Here is a 6000-nt window from a genome sequence, read left to right as displayed (position 1 = left end):
TCGCCGAGCGGGCCATCAGAGAGGCCACCGGTGGAGCCCGGGAGCCCGTCGTGGCGACTGGTCCAGCCTTGCGAAGGAGACCTGGTTACCATGGATACAGCAGGGCGGGGGCGGAGCCAAACCGGATAATTAGTGGTAATTAGTCTCATCTTCCCGCCACCTGCCTGCTTCCCCACCTCACACCCCATGGCCTCCAATCCTGTCGCTTTCCCCCTACCCCCTGCAGGCTTAGGTTTTCCTTGTCTTTAAAAGGCAGGAACTGGGGAGGACTGGGTTGGCAAACAAAAAGAGAAATTTGGCAGCCCTACTTTAAAAAAAAAATTGTGGAATTGTTCAAACCTACAGAAAACTATAGGGAGTAAAATAAACACTCATGTACCCTCCACCTAGAATTAATATATGTTCACGTTTTTGCTTGGAGGTGTTTCTGATTTTGATCTTCAGAAACCCCCTTTTCGGGCCGGGCACAATGGCTCATGCCTGTAATCCCTGCACTTTGGGAGGCCAAGGCAGGCAGATCTCTTGAGGTCAGGAGTTCAAGACCAGCCTGGCCAAAAAGGTGAAACCCTGTCTCTATTAAAAATACAAAAATTAGCAGGCCGTGGTGGTGGATGCCTGTAATCCCAGCTACTCAGGAGGCTGAGGCACAAGAATCGCTTGAATCTGGGAGGTGGAGGTTACAGTGAGCCGATATCGCACCATTGCACTCCAGCCTGGGCGACAAGAGCAAGACCCTGTCTCCAAAAAAAAAAAAAAAAAAAAAAAATTGGCGTTACACAGTGTAAAGATGAATGGTAAATTCATGCTAATAATTTAGATTTCTGAGTTTTCTTTACTTAGAATGATAGTAGGGAGCAAATAAAAAATATTGTGACAAGTCAATAGAGAGACTGCAGAAAAAAGAAAAAAGCTTTATATGTTATTCATTTTTTTTGTTTTGTTTCGTTTTGTTTTTTTGAGACAGAGTCTCACTCTGTCGCCCAGGCTGGATTGCAGTGGCATGATCTCAGCTCACTGCAACCTCCGTCTCCCAGGTTCAACCAATTCTCCTGCCTCAGCCTCCCGAGCAGCCAGGACTACAGGTGCGTGCCACCACGTCTGGCTAATTTTTGTATTTTTAATAGAGATGGGGTTTCACAATGCTGGCCAGTCTGGTCCTGAACTCCTAACCTCAGGTGATCTACCTGTCTCAGCCTCCCAAAATGCTGGGATTACAGGTGTGAGCCACCACACCCAGACACCATTTTGTTATGATTGAGTTTTAACAGTTCTTTGTATATTTGGAATACAAATCCTCTATCTGATATATGTTTTGCAAATATTTTCTCAGAGTCTTTGGCTTGTGTTTCCTTCTCTTAACCCTGGGTCATTTTGGAAAATCAGGGTAAAAATGGGTTAGGCCCACCAGTTAGGATGAGGGGAAGATAAACCAGTGATCTCAGGGGAATAGTCTGGACTGGAGAGGACTGGCTGGTAAAATTGGCCTCCAAAAAAACATGCCTGGCCCTTTTATCACATGGGAAAATATTGGGCTTCTTTTCCATTTCCAAGTCTTCTGGGTCTTTGGGGGTGAGGACTCTGCTACAGGGCCAGTTCCATAATTTGTGGAGTCCAGTGCAAAATGTAAATGCAGGCCTCTTGTTCAAAAAGCAGGAAAAAAGTGCTGTTCAAAATACTAGGCTGGGTGCAGTAGCTCATGTCTGTAATCCCAGCACTTTGGGAAGCTGAGGCAGGAGCATCTCTTGAACTCAGGAGTTCAAGACCAGCCTGGGCAACATAGCAAGATCCCATCTTTAATTAAAAACAAACAAACAGGCCAGGCAAGGACCCAGACAATTGTGGGTTGTATTTTTAGTAGAGACAGGGTTTTGCCATGTTGGCCAGGCTGGTCTTGAACTCCTGACCTCAAGTGATCTGCCCGCCTCAGCCTCCCAAAGTGCTGGGATTACAGGTGTGAGCCACTGCGCCCGGCCCCAGGAATAGGTTTGATCCTCAGCTCCTGACCAAATCTAGGCTGTGGCTCAGCGCCCCATCCCATCCTGCCTATTCCCCGTCTTGCGAGTGCCGGACACCAATGGAGAAATCCCAGGGTAACTTAGCAAATAGGTGATCTGCCAAGGAAGGGAACAGGCAGGCCAGGGCAGTCCTAGCCACACTAAGAGGGGCAGAGCCCTGTCAACACCTGCTTAGGCTCAGGAGTGAGTAACTGGCCAGGAATGCAGGTTGCCAGAGGGCTCAGCTGCTATGAGATGCCAAAATCTTTCTCGCGGATGTTAATTTCCACCGTCTCGGGAAGTGGCTGCTGTTTTCACACTAACTCTGCCGCAGCCAGGGGCTTTTCTAAGCCTCTCCATCTCACACTACACTGAAATCTCTTCAGACCAAATTAAAGCATCAAGGATCCACTTGTGAGATTTGAGATGGGGGTTACCAGTGGTGAACCCCATTGGAGTCGCAATGAGAGCTGTTGTGTCTTGAGGCTCACTGACTCTTTGGGGGAAAAAGTCCTGATCTGTAGCAGTTACTAATTTCCACAGTGTAAATACTCTCACGGTGGCCAATTTCAAGTAGATAACAAGTTGGACAAGAATCAGGCACAGGTTCTTTGTCAGAAGTTAGAGGGGAAGAGAGTGAACGTGGGGGAAAAGAGAGAGACTTTGGGGACAGACTTAGAGACTCAAGTTTGCGTCCAAACTCTCCCACTTGCCAGCTCAGACAACTCGTTTCTTCCTCCAAAGGCTTAGCTTTCTCCTATAGAAAACAGGGGCACTTGGCCGGGCATGGTGGCTCACACCTGTCATCCCAGCGCTTTGGGAGGCCAAGGCGGGCAGATACTTGAGTTCAGGAGTTCAAGAGCAGCCTGGCCAACATGGCAAAACTCTGTCTCTACTAATAATACAAAAATTAGCCAGGCGCGGTGGCTCACACCTGTAATCCCAGCACTTTGGGAGGCTGAGGTGGGCAGATCAGTTGAGGCCAGGAGTTCAAGACCAGCCTGGCCAACATGATGAAACCCCATCTCTACTAATAATACAAAAATTAGCTGGGTGTGGTGGCACGCAGCTGTAATCCCAGCTACTCAGAAGGCTGAGGCAGGAGAATCGCTTGAATATGGGAGGCAGAGGCTGCAGTGAGCCAAGATTGCACTCCAGCCTGGGTGACAAAGCAAGACCCTGTCTCAAAAAGAAAACAGGGACACTAACAATGCCTGCTTCGTTGGATTACTATGGGCATGAAATTTGGGGCAGTTGCAATAGCAGTTGGCAACTGACCACCTCATATCTATTTCTTCTTCTTAACACTATCCTGGATGGGTGCAGTGGTTCATGCCTGTAATCCCAGCACTCTGGGAGGCTGAGGTGGGAGGACTGCTGGAGGCCAGGAATTCAAGACCAGCTTGGACAGCATAGCAAGACCCCATCTCTGCGAAAAATTTAAAAACTATGTTCACACCACTGCACTCCAGAGCCTAGGTAACACAGCATGACCCTGTCTAATATATATATGGCATACTATGTATATACACATATATATTTATATATATATAAGACATATTATATATACATATGTGTATGTCTATTTATATATGTGTGTATATAAATATATATACATATATAATATGCCTTATGTATAACATATATAATATGCCTTATATATAACATATATAAGATATATAAAACATATATGTCTAATATATATAATATGTGTGTATATAAATTTTTTTTTTTTGAGACAGAGTTTCGCTCTTGTTGCCCAGGCTGGAGAACAATGGCACGATCTCGACTCACCACAACCTCTGCCTCCCAGGTTCAAGCGATTCTCCTGCCTCAGCCTCCCAAGTAGCTGGGATTACAGGCATGCGCCACCACCCCTGGCTAGTTTTGTATTTTTAGTAGAGATGGGCTTTTTCCATGTTGGTCAGGCTGGTCTCAAACTCCTGACCTCAGGTGATCCACCCACCTCAGCCTCCCAAAGTGCTGGGATTACAGGTGTGAGCCACCGTGCCCGGCTCTTTATATAAATTTTTAAAAAGACAAATACCCCAACTTTTCTGAAGATATTTACCCAAAGGTATCAGTCCAATGTGTTTGAGGAAAGCAACCTCCTCCTTCTCACTCTCATGACCTCTCCATGCCAGGAGAGGAACATGTGGTCAAGGACTAAGCTCACTGGGACATCACGTTTTCTGGCAACAGTGATTGGTTCAGAGACAGCCTGTGACCTCAGAGGGTCCAACTGGGGCAAAGCCTTGGATTTGTTTGGCGGTCAAGGGCACTCTCCTTCTTGCTGGCTGAAGACCCAGGAGAGTGTAGCTTTGTGAACTGCTTGCTGCATTTGTCTGTGATCACAAAAAAAAAAAAAGCATTTTTTTTTTTGGCCAGAATCCTGGGATGCAGAGCTGAGACGTGGATGGTGGTAAAGTTGCGTGTATGTTTCACCAAGCCCTACCTGAAGCCAAAATGACTGCTGTGTGTTCACAGGCTTTCACGGAGATGGTTCCGGGATTCTATTTATGGTAGTGACAGACAGTTTATTTTTAAAATAAATACATGTACGTTTGAAATGTGAGTCACTATAGTTTCTCTTTCTGCAATACATTTTCTTTCTGTGGAAATTTGATAATGTTTTCTGTCACTAGTAACAAAAGGTTCTTCCTGTATTGGTTTTCTCCTGTGTATTAGAGGGCTGCCATCACTCAATACCACAGACTGGGTGGCTTAAACAAAAGAAATGGACTTTCTCACAGCTCTGGAGGCTGGAAGTCCAAGAGCAAGGTATAGACAGGCTCAGTTTCTCCCGAGGCCTGTCTCCCTGGCTTACAGATGGTCATCTTGTCACTGTGTCTTCAAATGACATTGCCTCTGCACGCAAACATCATGGTGTGCCCCTGTGTGTCCCTCAGTCCTCCTCTTCTTTTTTTTTTGAAATGGAGTCTCACACTGTCACCTGGGCTGGAGTGCAGTGATGCGATCTCGGCTCACTGCAACCTCCACCTCACGGGTTCAAGCGATTCTCCTGCCTTGGCCTCCCAAGTAGCTGGGATTACAGGCACGCATCACTACACCCAGCTACTTTTTTGTATTTTTAGTAGAGATGGGGTTTCACTATGTTGGCCAGGCTGGTCTCGAACTCCTGATTTCATAATCTGCCCACCTCAGCCTCCCAAAGTGCTGGGATTACAGGCATGAGCCACCATGCCTGGCCCCTCATTCCTCTTCTTATAAGGACACCAGTAAGAAGGGATCAGGGCCCACCCTAATGACCTCATTTTAACTTAATTATCCTTTTAAAGGCCCTGTTTCCAAGCACACTCCCATTCTGACGTCCTGGAGGTTGGGACTTCAACATATAGGCCAGGCGCAGTGGCTCACGCCTGTGATCCCATCACTTTGAGAGGTCGAGCCAGGCGCATCGCTTGAGGCCAGGAGTTCGAGATCAGCCTGGGCAACATGGACAAACCCCATCTCTACGAAAAATACAAAAATTAGCCAGGCATGGTGGTGCATGCCCGTAATCCCAACTACTCTAGAGGCTGAGGCAGGAGAATAGCTTGAACCCAAGAGGTGGGGGGTTGCAGTGAGCCGAGATGGTGCCACTGAACTCCAGCCTGGGTGACAGAGTGAGACTCTATCTTGAAATAAATAAATAAATAAATAAATAAATAAGACTTCAATGTAGGAATGTGGAGGGTACACAGTTCAGCATGTAACACTGCAGCTGCTATAACAAGGTGCTGGCTGGGTGTGGTGGCTCACACCTGTAATCCCAGCACTTTGGGAGGCTGAGGCGGGCAGGTCACCTGAGGTAAGGAGTTCGAGACCAACCTGGCTAACATGGCAAAATCCTGTCTCTACTAAAAATACAAAAATTACCTGGGTATGGTGGTGCGTGCCTGTAATCTCAGCTACTTGGGAGGCTGAGGCAGAAGAATCGCTTGAACCTGGGAGGTGGAGATTGCAGTGAGCCAAGATTGCACCACTACAGCCTGTGAAACAGAGC

This window comes from Pan paniscus, chromosome 6 (assembly GCF_029289425.2).
Source record: "Pan paniscus chromosome 6, NHGRI_mPanPan1-v2.0_pri, whole genome shotgun sequence".
Lineage (NCBI taxonomy): Eukaryota > Metazoa > Chordata > Mammalia > Primates > Hominidae > Pan > Pan paniscus.
Note: the sequence above shows the minus strand (reverse complement) of the source record.